Source organism: Schistocerca nitens, chromosome 5 (genome assembly GCF_023898315.1).
Source record: "Schistocerca nitens isolate TAMUIC-IGC-003100 chromosome 5, iqSchNite1.1, whole genome shotgun sequence".
Lineage (NCBI taxonomy): Eukaryota > Metazoa > Arthropoda > Insecta > Orthoptera > Acrididae > Schistocerca > Schistocerca nitens.
Window position 1 is genome coordinate 291,362,719 of NC_064618.1, and position 13,933 is coordinate 291,376,651.

The window sequence follows — 13,933 nt, forward strand, 5'->3', positions numbered from 1 at the left end:
GCCAACTTCACACCTCTCTCACGTCAGTTGACTTACTTGGTATGCACAGCTGATCTTCTTCTCTGGGTAGTTGGCCACGTCAATCTCCAAAAACTTCTTCTCCGAAGAATAAAATTAGTTAAGGGAATTTATCTCTCTCTCTCTCTCTCTCTCTCTACTCATGAAATAAGGGGGTACTCGCAGAATACTTTTAGTTTAGTTTTGGTATATTTCAACTTCCACAAAGAACAAATTCATCATTTCTCAGATAAATATTCGAAAGTTTGCAAGTCAACTGATTCATCTCGCATTAGACTTGATTAAATACATTTGCAATAGTGTTGGTTTAACAACCACATAATTTATGAACATGTCTTGCTTCTAGCAATTCCAACACATGAATTACTTAAAAGTCTAATCTCATTTCTTCATTTGTCCTTACGAGTCATCACAGTCACGAAACCAGCAAAGATTAGCACAGGCTCTTCTCTACACATACACTGAAATACTATGGATCATATAGCAGGTATTTGTTGGCTGCCGTTCGGCCGCCGCGTCCACTTTTCGCTCGTGACTGATTTCAGACCTGCACACGCCAACATGCAATGCGCAGTAGGTCAGATTCGTCTCTCTCACGCTTCTGTTTAATATATCGTGTAGGTTCAAGATGGAGGAAGGCCAAGTGGTTCTAGCATTTATGCGAAAATTCTCGAAGTACTACAGCATCACAACACATCTTGATAATACCATTGATTCTTCAGTTTGTCCCTGTGGCACAAATTTCATTGACATTCCCGGTATGAGTGTTGTTTGTAGACGTTGAAGGGTGTCCTGAATTAGGTCAATTTAAACTTCTGTCTGGCCATTTTCAAACCATATGAACACCAAGTACGACTTACGCACTCATCACTGTAGGCCTCCTGCATCATTTGGCGTGTTTCTGTAAAGGTTTTCTTGAGTTTCACGCAAAATTTTGTGCAGGCGCCTTGCTCCTATAATTCTGCCATCTCGAAATTTGCAATCTGTGTGACACAACATTCTACTCAGTACAGCACTGGACAATAAGTAAAAGACATACAACAGTGAAATTTGCAGCACTTACACATTAAACACAGATGTGTGCAGGAATACCAACTGCATTTCGCTCCCACACCATTGGCATGAAATTATGAATGTTCTGGAATTTTTTGAGCTGATGTTGTATATCACCTCTCCAGTAAGCCGTTCTGTACATGATTCTCACTTGAGAGTGCATGACAGCAGCTGTGGAGATGATTGTGTATGTATCTGTGGCCGATGATGTGTGGCAGTGTGGATGTAGTTAATCCATCTGCCGTGGCTGCTAAAACATTGTGTTTGCTGAGTGTGTGTTTAATTATACCCAGTACTGGTTGCCGAGCCTCACTAGATTGTAGCCACAGATCCTGTTGTTGAGACTGTCACAGTTGCATATTTCGATGGCCTCCGTGATGACTTCGACCCAGTCTTTTGAATGTTGTGCTAAAATCCTGGTAGGTTTGTGTTCAGTCACATGAGTCTTGGACAAACAGTGCTTTGCGACTGCTGACTCGTTGGGATGCATTAGTTGGATGTGCTAATGGTGTTCTCAACATTGATCTTCAATGGTGTGCACTGTTTGTCAAATATATGTCTTGCCATATTGGAACAGTATCTGATATGCGCTGGCCTTCAGTAAACTGAGGTCATCTTTGATACTCCCCAGTTGTGCCCATGTTTTATTGGGCATGTGGAAGACAGTTCATACTTGGTGCTTTTTCAGTATGCACTCATTTTTGTCCAGTAGTGTCCTGCTACACGGCAAGAAGGCAGTGGCTGTCTCTTTCTCCATTACTTACACTGTCTCCATAGATTATACTGTAATGAAAGGGTGCAGAATGCACCTGATATGTCATTTGGAGTAACTGTTTTTTGGGAACACAGTTCTGAGGTGTTAGTTCCTGGTGAAGACTCTCTGCATCTGAGATGCTACATGCCCTCTGCACTAGAGCTTTTAGTTCCCCATTCCTCTGTGCAGGGTGGTGGTAGCTGTTTGCAAGCAAGTACTAGTCAATGTGTGTGTTTCCTTCCGATACACACTGGTTCAGGGTGCCCTCAGCTCTTCCACTGACCATGACATCAAGGAATGGAAGTCTTCCACCTTCCTTAGTCTCCTTAGTGTTTTGATGTTGGTATGAATGGATTTCAAGATGTATGAAGAAGTCATGGAGTTTGTCACTCCCATGTTACTTCGTTGGCAGCCGATTCTGCACATGGGAAGGCTGTGGGACATCAAACATCGAAATCTTGTTGACAAACTATCATTGGAAGCCATCTGTAAGACTGTCATCAGTCTGACTGACTTGCGGCTGAGTTGTAATGGAATTTCGGTTCTGTAGAGGAGACTTAACTTTGTTCCCACCCCCTAAGTTCACACCTGTCACAGACATTGTCAGCACATTTGTAAAGCTCGTTGTGTGACTATTGGTTTGAAGCAGCTGAAGAAGTACTCACGAAGCTTGTGCTCTGATGAGAACTAAGCCTACCAAGTGAAACATTATCAGTAGGGAGAGGGTGGCCTTGGGGACCTGGGAGAGTGCCCTGAGATTATTGCATTACGTGCTGAAAAAGACAATGCTGATATGGTTCTCTCTAACAGTGACTGCATTGAGAACATGCAGAACCTACCAGATGTCAAGTTCTATAGGAAGGTCAATGCCAACACCACCAAGATGATGGAGAACAAGACCATGACATTTCTGAAGGACTCAGATATGCCGAAGGGGGTCATCAAGAAATTGTTACCACAAGGACCCATACCATCAAAACTTTACGGACTCCCGAAGGCCCACATAGGTGGGGTCTGATTATGCCCCATTGTCAGCAACATCAGGGCTCTTACATATTTGCTGGCAAAATTCAAAATACCTGAAAGACATATTAAGACCTCGTGGGAAAAATGGCTGCATCACATCCGCAATTCTGTGAATTTTATGAACACTTCAGTAAATTCAGGCTGAGGGGCTCAGATATCCGGGTGAGCTTTGATGCCATTTTGTTTTTCACATAAGGTGCCTGTACAAGTCACTTGAACTCTTTGGTCAGAATTTTGCCGTGAGGACCACCGACCTTTTCAGGCATGTTCTGACCCCACATCTTTTCTGTTTAACAGAGAACACTATGAACAAAGGGAGCTGCAGTGTATAGTCTACTCTCATCTGTAGTTGTGAATTTGTATACTTTGAGGAAGAAGCATTGAAGTAATCCAAATAGAAATTCACTTGCTTTTTCTGTTATGTGGACGACACATTTGTAATATGACTCCAAGGAAGGGCAAACTCCATGACTTCCTCGCACATATGAACTCCATTCATTTCAACATCAAATTCTCTTTGGAGACTGAGGGAGAAGGAAGACCACCATACCTAGATGTTATGGTCAAATGAAGAGCTGGGTCATGGTGTGCATCAGAAGCAGATGCACACTGACCTGTACATGCAGGCAGACAGCTGCCACCATCCTGCACAGAGGAATAGAATACAAAAACTCTAGTACACAGGGTGTGCACAGTCTCAGATGCTGACAGTCTTCTCTGGGAAGAACACCTAACAACAATGCCCTCCCCCCCCCCCCCCCCCCCCAAAAAAAAAAGGTAAGTTACTTGTAATAACAGATTAGGTGCACTTTGCACCTCTCCACTACAGTGCAGTCTGTGGATACAGCCTAATACAGAGAAATAGGCTGTCACTACCTCCTTACTGTATACTGGTGCACTATCAGGCAAAATTGGATGCATACTAAAAACGCACAAAGTAAGAACTGTCTTTCATCTGTCCATTAAAACACGGGCTTTATATGTGAGTGTCAGAGATAACTGGTTTGCTGAAGGATGGGGTATATCAGATCCCATGCTCATTTGGCAAGACATATGTTGGACAAACAGTGCAACCATTGAAGATAGATGCTGAGAACATCAGCAGTACACCTGATGAATATATCTCAACAAATGGGCAGTCACAGAACTCTGTTTGAGACTTGTGTTATGTAATACAAAATTGTCAGGATTTTACCACAGGCTTAGAAATACTGGGACAGCATGATGCCATCGAAATAAGCACCAGGGGCAATCTTATCATGAGGGGCTGTGGTTATAATCTCAGCAAGGATTGGGAATTAGCACTGGATCTAATAAAGATAACACTCAGCAAATGCAACATTCTGCCAGCCAAGGTGGATGGAGTAACTATACCCACACCACCATAAACTAGGAATGACAGTTATTGATAAAACAACAAGCTCTTTTCATCTCAAATTTAATGTGTTAAAACTTCTTAAATAACAAATTTTCTTTTTTTTCTTTTTTTTTTTTTAATTCCAGTAATAAATGTAGATTTTGGGCAAAGATTGAAAACATCTAATGAAGGAGAATAAGTAGGAAATCTTGATCAATGTGGAGTTGAGACTACGGCAGAAATCAGTCTCATTGTCTCCAGCAAAGATTCCAAAGGAGAACGAGATGAGTATGGTGAAAATGACAGTGGAAAGTCACAAGTTGATGACTTCTGTTCATCAGTTCCTCACCCTGAAGCAACTGCAAAATTATAGGTTCAGTTATTACCCCAAGTTTATAGCACCTCACTAAAATTACAGGTATATTAATGCAGTTTACTTTCTCATGAAGGAAACATAGTGAATGTTCCCTCCTTATAGGATGTCACTATTTTCTTGTGCCACCTCCTGCTTTTAATGTTTTAAAGCAAATGGAGCACTGTAATTCACTGCTACCAAACTTTGTAAAATACTTTCAAACTAGGAATGCTACCATTCTACAATACAACTGACGTTTGAGGTAGAGTTGCCATGTTCAGAAATACAGAAGCTGGGCTCGGCGTTATATTTAACCGGAAATCTTGCCCTAATACCTGGTTTGTTTACTTTAAATAGAAATGGTCAAGTGGATATTTTCAGTCATATATTACTAAATAATCAATTCAGTCAGTATTCTGTGAGAGCTACCTTAAATGTGTTTAAATTAAAAAAAGAAAAACAGTCAACAGCATCATAATCGGGTGACAAGTTCTTTATTAAACAAAATAAAAGATGATGCATTCTTCTGGGGTGGAAATGAAAGATATTCAGTATCTTTGGTCTTTTCAATCAGACTTATAAAGAAATAATAACGCATTAATATTTCTCATCTGAACCCCTTTTATCAAGAACATTATTTTTCTTGGAAATCATTATGTGGAATTATTGACAGGATCATTTTAAATTTCACATCATCATCTTCTCTGTGATTTGCAATTTATAGTGGTCTTTTCCATTGGGCGTTCATGAAAGGGAACACCCTTTTAACCTTGGCATTTCACCCTTGAATTGCAAAGTAATATTCTACCAATTTCAATAATTGGTATATCTGTATATCCTTATGGTATATCTCCTAATTCCTCCTTTATACTTTTCCTCATCCTCATGTCATTAGCGTGAAACGTGCCTCGGGTGTGCGTTCACTGCTTCATCGCTAAAAAGCCTAACAAAAGTTGGACAGGCTGGACTTGTATGTATTTGGCTGGACACGACTATAAAAGTGGGGACACTAGGCTACCTTAGTCCAAAGACAACAACGAGAAACTGCTGCATAAACCAGGTGGGGAAAGTCTTGACACTGGAGCTACACACCTACCATCTAATAGGCCATGCCACAGAGCAACAGGTATGTTATTCTCTCTGCAATTCTGTACAGATTCGTGTCATGTCTGTTGCTAGTTTCTAACTATAGGTGGTGTTATTGTAATAGTGCAGATTGCTTTTTCCAATTCCTGTAATCAGGATTTCAAAGCAAAGGAAATTTTACAAATATGCATTACTCGCTTTTTAAAAAAAGTTTTATTTAAAAATAAAGAGTTTTATCGCTGCTGCCAGGGCAAATTGATATGCTATTTTTTTATGCATCTGTTTTAGTAAAAAGTGAAAAAAACCTGTTAGAACTGATACCAAACAAATACCGGTTATTCAGAACTAAAATATTTGTGTCTGTTTTAACCATTCAGTTTTCGTCATCCCTACCACAAACAGGCCAGCCCGTCGGGTGTGCCAGACACTGACACAATCACCTCCGAGGCCTCTGACAAGTGCCCTTGACGATGGGCTGCATACAGAACGGCTTGTGTAGAGGGGGTGGGGGGAGGAGAGGATATGTCTGTTCTCTGAAGTATTGCACATGTGGACACTATAAACCAGCAATACGCCTGTGGTCTCTTCGATCAAGAAATATGCTGGGAGAAACTGAAGAATCTACATCTACATCTACATCTACACTCCGCAAGCCATCCACCGGTGTGTGGCGGAGGGCACTTTACATGCCACTGTCATTACCTCCCTTTTCTGTTCCAGTCGCGTATGGTTCGCGGGAAGAACGACTGCCGGAAAGCCTCCGTGCGCGCTTGAATCTCTCTAATTTTACATTGGTGATCTCCTCGGGAGGTATGAGTAGGGGGAAGCAATATATTCGATACCTCATCCAGAAACGCACCCTCTCGAAACCTGGCGAGCAAGCTACACTGCGATGCAGAGCGCCTCTCTTGCAGAGTCTGCCACTTGAGTTTGCTAAACATCTCCGTAACGCTATCACGGTTACCAAATAACCCTGTGACGAAACGCGCCGCTCTTCTTTGGATCTTCTCTATCTCCTCCGTCAACCCGATCTGGTACAGATCCCACACTGATAAGCAATACTCAAGTATAGGTCGAACTAGTGTTTTGTAAGCCACCTCCTTTGTTGATGGACTACATTTTCTAAGGACTCTCCCAATGAATCTCAACCTGGTACCCGCCTTACCAACAATTAATTTTATATGGTCATTCCACTTCAAATCGTTCCGCGCGCATACTCCCAGATATTTTACAGAAGTAACTGCTACCAGTGTTTGTTCCGCTATCATATAATCATACAATAAAGGATCCTTCTTCCTATGTATTTGCAATACATTACATTTGTCTATGTTAAGGGTCAGTCGCCACTCCCTGCACCAAGTGCCTATCCGCTGCAGATCGTCCTGCATTTCGCTACAATTTTCTAATGCTGCAACTTCTCTGTATACTACAGCATCATCCGCGAAAAGCCGCATGGAACTTCCAACACTATCTACTAGTTCATTTATATATACTGTGAAAAGCAATGGTCCCATAACACTCCCCTGTGGCACGCCAGAGGTTACTTTAACATCTGTAGACGTCTCTCCATTGAGAACAACATGCTGTGTTCTGTTTGCTAAAAACTCTTCAATCCAGCCACACAGCTGGTCTGATATTCCGTAGACTCTTACTTTGTTTATCAGGCGACAGTGCGGAACTGTATCGAACGCCTTCCGGAAGTCAAGGAAAATAGCATCTACCTGGGAGCCTGTATCTAATATTTTCTGGGTCTCATGAACAAATAAAGCGAGTTGGGTCTCAGACGGTCGCTGTATCCGGAATCCATGTTGAACTCTGGGTTTCCAAAAATGACATGATACTCGAGCAAAAAACATGTTCTAAAATTCTACAACAGATCGACGTCAGAGATATAGGTCTATAGTTTTGCGCATCTGCTTGACGACCCTTCTTGAAGACTGGGACTACCTGTGCTGTTTTCCAATCATTTGGAACCTTCCGTTCCTCTAGAGACTTGCGGTACACGGCTGTCAGAAGGGGGGCAAGTTCTTTTGCGTACTCTGTGTAGAAACGAATTGGTATCCCGTCAGGTCCAGTGGACTTTCCTCTGTTGAGTGATTCCAGTTGCTTTTCTATTCCTTGGACACTTATTTCGATGTCAGCCATTTTTTCGTTTGTGCGAGGATTTAGAGAAGGAACTGCAGTGCGGTCTTCCTCTGTGAAACAGCTTTGGAAAAACGTGTTTAGTATTTCAGCTTTACGCGTGTCATCCTCTGTTTCAATGCCATCATCATCCCGGAGTGTCTGGATATGCTGTTTTGAGCCACTTACTGATTTAACTTAAGACCAGAACTTCCTAGGATTTTCTGTTAAGTCGGTACATAGAATTTTACTTTCGAATTCACTGAACGCTTCACACATAGCCCTCCTTGCGCTAACTTTGACATCGTTTAGGTTCTGTTTGTCTGAGAGGTTTTGGCTGCGTTTACACTTGGAGTGAAGCTCTCTTTGCTTTCGCAGTAGCTTCCTAACTTTGTTGTTGAACCACGGTGGGTTTTTCCCATCCCTCACAGTTTTACTTGGCACGTACCTGTCTAAAATGCATTTTACAATTGCCTTAAACTTTTTCCATAAACACTCAAGATTGTCAGTGTCGGAACAGAAATTTTCATTTTGATCTGTTAGGTAGTCTGAAATCTGCCTTCTATTACTCTTGCTAAACAGATAAACCTTCCTCCCTTTTTTTATATTCCTATTAACTTCCATATTCAGGGATGCTACAACGGCCTTATGATCACTGATTCCCTGTTCTGCACTTACAGAGTCGAAAAATTCGGGTCTGTCTGTTATCAGTAGGTCCAAGATGTTATCTCCACGAGTCGGTTCTCTGTTTAATTGCTCGAGGTAATTTTCGGATAGTGCACTCAGTATAATGTCACTCGATGCTCTGTCCCTACCACCCGTCCTAAACATCTGAGTGTCCCAGTCTATATCTGGTAAATTGAAATCTCCACCTAAGACTATAATATGCTGAGAAAATTTATGTGCAATGTATTCCAAATTTTCTCTCAGTTGTTCTGCAACTAATGCTGCTGAGTCGGGAGGTCGGTAAAAGTAGCCAATTATTAACCTAGCTCGGTTGTTGAGTGTAACCTCCACCCATAATATTTCACAGGAACTATCCACTTCTACTTCACTACAGGATAAACTACTACTAACAGCGACAAACACGCCACCACCGGTTGCATGCAATCTATCCTTTCTAAACACCGTCTGTGCCTTTGTAAAAATTTCGGCTGAATTTATCTCTGGCTTCAGCCAGCCCTCTGTACCTATAACGATTTCAGCTTCGGTGCTTTCTATCAGCGCTTGAAGTTCCGGTACTTTACCAACGCAACTTTGACAGTTTACAATTACAATACCGATTGCTGCTTGGTCCCCGCATGTCCTGACTTTGCCCCGCACCCTTTGAGGCTGTTGCCCTTTCTGTATTTGCCCGAGGCCATCTAACCTAAAAAACCACACAGTCCACGCCACACAACCCCTGCTACCCGTGTAGCCGCTTGCTGCGTGTAGTGGACTCCTGACCTATCCAGCGGAACCCGAAACCCGACCACCCTATGGCGCAAGTCGAGGAATCTGCAGTCCACACGGTCGCAGAACCGTCTCAGCCTCTGATTCAGACCCTCCACTCGGCTCTGTACCAAAGGTCCGCAGTCAGTCCTGTCAACGATGCTGCAGATGGTGAGCTCTGCTTTCATCCCGCTAGCGAGACTGGCAGTCTTCACCAAATCAGATAGCCGCCGGAAGCCAGAGAGGATTTCCTCCGATCCATAGCGACACACATCATTGGTGCCGACATGAGCGACCACCTGCAGATGGGTGCACCCAGTACCATTCATGGCATCCGGAAGGACCCTTTCCACATCTGGAATGACTCCCCCCGGTATGCACACGGAGTGCACATTGGTTTTCTTCCCCTCTCTTGCTGCCATATCCATAAGGGGACCCATTACGCGCCTGACGTTGGAGCTCCCAACTACCAGTAAGCCCACCCTCTGAGACTGCCCGGATCTTGCAGACTGAGGGGCAACCTCTGGAACAGGACAAGCAGCCATCTCCGGCCGAAGATCAGTATCAGCCTGAGACAGAGCCTGAAACCGGTTCGTCAGACAAACTGGAGAGGCCTTCCGTTCAGCCCTCCGGAATGTCTTTTGCCCCCTGCCACACCTTGAGATGACCTCCCACTCTACCACAGGTGAGGGATCAGCCTCAATGTGGGCAGTATCCCGGGCAGCCACAGTCTTAGTCCGATCGGGGGATGCATGGGACGAGCTGGCCGTCCCCGACAAACCCCCATCCGGACCCCCACAGTGATGCCCATTGGCAACAGCCTCAAGCTGTGTGACCGAAGCCAACACTGCCTGAAGCTGGGAGCAAAGGGATGCCAACTCAGCCTGCATCCGAACACAGCAGTTGCAGTCCCTATCCATGCTAAAAACTGTTGTGCAAAGAACGTCTGAACTAATCTACAGAGAGCACAAACAAATCGACACAAAATTTAAACGGTTATTAAAATACAAGATTGCCTAGTAAATGCAGTAATGCTGCTACTTGTGCACTGCTGACACACTGCTTGGCGGCAGGAGGAGACTACGCGATTTTACACTATTCAGGTACTAAAACGCGATGCTACAACTCTCAAATACTAGAATGCGCCTGAAATTTATGAATTTAAACAATGCAAGTACCAAAAACACGCGAAGAAATTAAGAATGAAACTATGTAAGAAATGAGTGAGCTAGGAGTATACGACTTTCTGCTGGCAGCTGCTTATCCAACAGCGGCAGGGAGCACAGTACTTTCTAAGTGTTTGCATTATTTTGAATTATTTCTTAGCCTGGCAAGGTCTTTTGCTTAATTTTATTTCAGTCTTTAGTAATTGTACAGACTGGAAGGTGGCTGTTATTGTTTATGGTCCAGACCTGAAGTAAAATATCCAATTGCATAAAACATGTATTTGATTCTGTTGTTCTCTTGATTCATCCTAAGATATATGGCGATCATTGTTAAGTGAAGGCCATGGCTAATTGATTTGGCTTTCACTTCACCTATCTGACTTGAGGTATTGCTTTTTTAAAAAGGATTTATCATAAAACTCTCAAACTGGAGCATGCAACATGTTTGATAAATTCACTCGAAATTGCAAATGTCATCCCATTTAATAGATTTAATGGATTTAGCCTCTTAATGAGTCACCATCAGAAACAGAATGTTGTTATGTAAATAACATATGAAGTAGTCATGATCATGCCTACTCATCAGTAGGCACAGCAGTTGATTTTAAGTGGCCACAATGTGTGCTAGATAATGACTTAACATGTTACTTCCATAAGAAGATGCTGGTTCTGATGATGCCTCATTAGTTTCGATACGGGTTAACTGTCATTACTCGACAAAATGCATTCAAGACATATGTCAGTAAAGAGTATTTACCATGAAATTTGTGTTGGTAATTTAAATTTACTAGAGCAAAGCTGAGATCCAATATAATTCGTTTGTAGATATAGTTTGTCTACCTCAAGTAATGTACAAGGTGGTTATAATTATAATTAAACTTTTGCCACTTGAGTCAGTGTTGGTGGGAAACTACATACCATATGGATACCCAACTTTGTAGGAATGATGTTCAGACTGTATGCTGCAGAGTTGCATTGTTAGTTGTGTTAGTATCATGACATCCATTAGGCACAGGTACTCTTACAGTAATGTATGGTTGAAACACAAGTATAAGTGTACATTACAGTTGTAGACAGTCATCATGGGTCTGGGCAAGGTGAGCAGGGCTTTACTTGTAAAGCTATTGTATCAGAACAACAACCAGTATCTTCTTATGAAAGTGACACATTGTCTTTCTCTAGCAATACACTTGATGAGTGTCAAAGCATTAAAGGAATACAGAGAGGTCCTCCTTGAGCACCGAGCATGAAGAAAATGATTCGGAAGTTCAACAGATGAACTAGCGGTTTGGGGATTGCTCCTGGGGAGAGGTTGACAGCCAGTTCCATAAAAAATTGCTGAAGAAGTTACTGTTGCCATGGTTGAGAATGCAATGTGCACTCTTCAAGCAGTGCACGAAGTGTCTCATGATAGCTGAACATTCACTGGTCCACAATTCGAAAAGTGCTGCAAGCAGTTGTGAAAGACTATATGTAAATGTGCCCACATCTTTGATTGTTCTTTTGTCTCAGGGTTCACGTACTTAATCCAGGTTTCGTCACCGGTCACGATTCTGTTTAACAATGGTTCTCCTTCGTCCTCATAACGTGACAGAAAGTCTAATGCAGAGGCCATTCTTTGAGTTTTGTGGTGGTCGGTAAGATGTCATCAATGCAGATGGTTGTCACATTGAGCAACATTTGTAACCTGGAAGGTAAACAATGTTACTGTCTCATGCGGAAACAAAATGTGTTTCTTTCGATTGGCTTATTCATTATTTCTCTACCACATGTCCTTACATGTGTTTCCACCTTCTTTTTTTTGGGGGGGGGGCGGAGTGGGAGGGGGGGGGGGGTTGAGCAGCCCTATCAGATAGTGAAAATTTAATTATAATCACCTTGTATTCCTTGGTTATATTGTGTTATGTATTTTTGAGCTTTCTGTTCTGCACAATAACATTGAATGTTATTCTAATGGCGTAGTTATCGATTAAGTTGATAGTACCACGCGGTTTTATTTTCATGTTGGTGTTTGAGAGGTAAAGTACCAGACTATGAATCCAAAGGTTTTGGGCTCAGTCCAGGTGAGTTGAGTCCTAATAGTTATGTAATCATAACTTTGCACATCTATCACCCATGGCAATGTTTGCTGATGCGAAAAATGCAGAGTTGTACTGTGGCTGAGTGTCAACATTACACTATTGGTCCTTCTATAAATAGCTGGGTCAGTTCAAAAGTCGGAGGAAGGCAATGTGTGGTGTTCAAACCAACCTTAGGGTTGATGATAGCTTTACCTGTGATTTATTTGCTATTTTCATTGTGATGTATACACTCTCATTTCAGCAGCCTTCAGTAACATTCCAGATGCTGTTGGCACATTGCTTATGTACGAGGGCGGTTCAGAAAGTAACCTCCGATTGGTCACAGTGCGGGTTGTGGGGGGAGTAGCGACGCCATCTGTGCGTTCACACACTCAACAGGTCAGTCGGCATCAAGCCGTGGTCGAGTGAACGTCGTACCTGCGCTAGTTTAGTTTTTGTGGCAGTTTGAAATGTGTGCTGCAATAGAAAACTCCGCCAAATGTGAAGTGCGTGCTGTCATAAGGTTTTTTACAGCCAAAGGATATTCTGCAGCAGCTATTCATCGTGAGCTTTGTGCCGTGTACGGACCAAGAGTTATGAGTGAAGGAGTTGTCCGTGAATGGGTACGTTTATTTAAAAGTGGACGAGAAAACGTCCATGATGAAGAGAGGAGTGGTAGACCATCATTGGTGACTGACGAACTCGTTCAGACAGTTGATGCAAAAGTTCGTGAAAATCGACGTTTCTCAATGTCAGAGTTGTCTACTGGTTTTCCACAGATTTCTAAGACACTCTTGTACGAGATAGTGACAGCAAGATTGGGTTACCGTAAGTTCTGTGCACGATGGGTGCCCAAAATTCTTACCGACCACCACAAAACTCAAAGAATGGCCTCTGCATTAGACTTTCTGTCACGTTATGAGGACGTAGGAGAACCATTGTTAAACAGAATCGTGACCGGTGACGAAACCTGGATTAAGTACGTGAACCCTGAGACAAAAGAACAATCAAAGATGTGGGCACATTCAAATTCGCCTACCAAACCAAGAAAAGCCTTGCAAGATTTTTCTGCCAGAAAACTGATGGCAACGGTGTTTTGGGATGCCAAAGGGGTGTTGTTGGTTGAATTCATGGAACGTGGTATGACCATTAATCAAGACGTGTATTGTGAAACAATAAAAAAGTTACGACTGGCTATACAGAACAAACGCTGTGGTATGCTGACTTCCGGTATCGTTTTTTTGCTCGATAACGCCCGTCCTCACTCTGCTCGCAGAACAACGGCCCTTCTTGAGTCCTTCAAGTGGGACGTTATCAACCATCCACCTTACAGCCCAGACCTGGCGCCAAGTGATTATCACCTCTTCATGCATTTGAAGAAATGGCTCGGGTCACAGCGGTTTGATGACGACGAAGAGCTCAAAGATGCGGTCACAGGCTGGCTCCAGGCACAAGCGGGTGATTTTTATGCAGAAGGAATTTCAAAGCTTGTGAAGAGATACGATA

At 42.8% G+C, this 13,933-nt stretch overlaps 1 protein-coding gene across 1 annotated transcript in view; it reads left to right on the forward strand.

The window, feature by feature from the left end:
- Positions 1-13,933, forward strand: part of LOC126259811 (protein farnesyltransferase subunit beta) — a 104,681-nt gene that overhangs the window by 26,998 nt on the left and 63,750 nt on the right. The gene's annotated exons all lie outside the window — the stretch shown is intronic.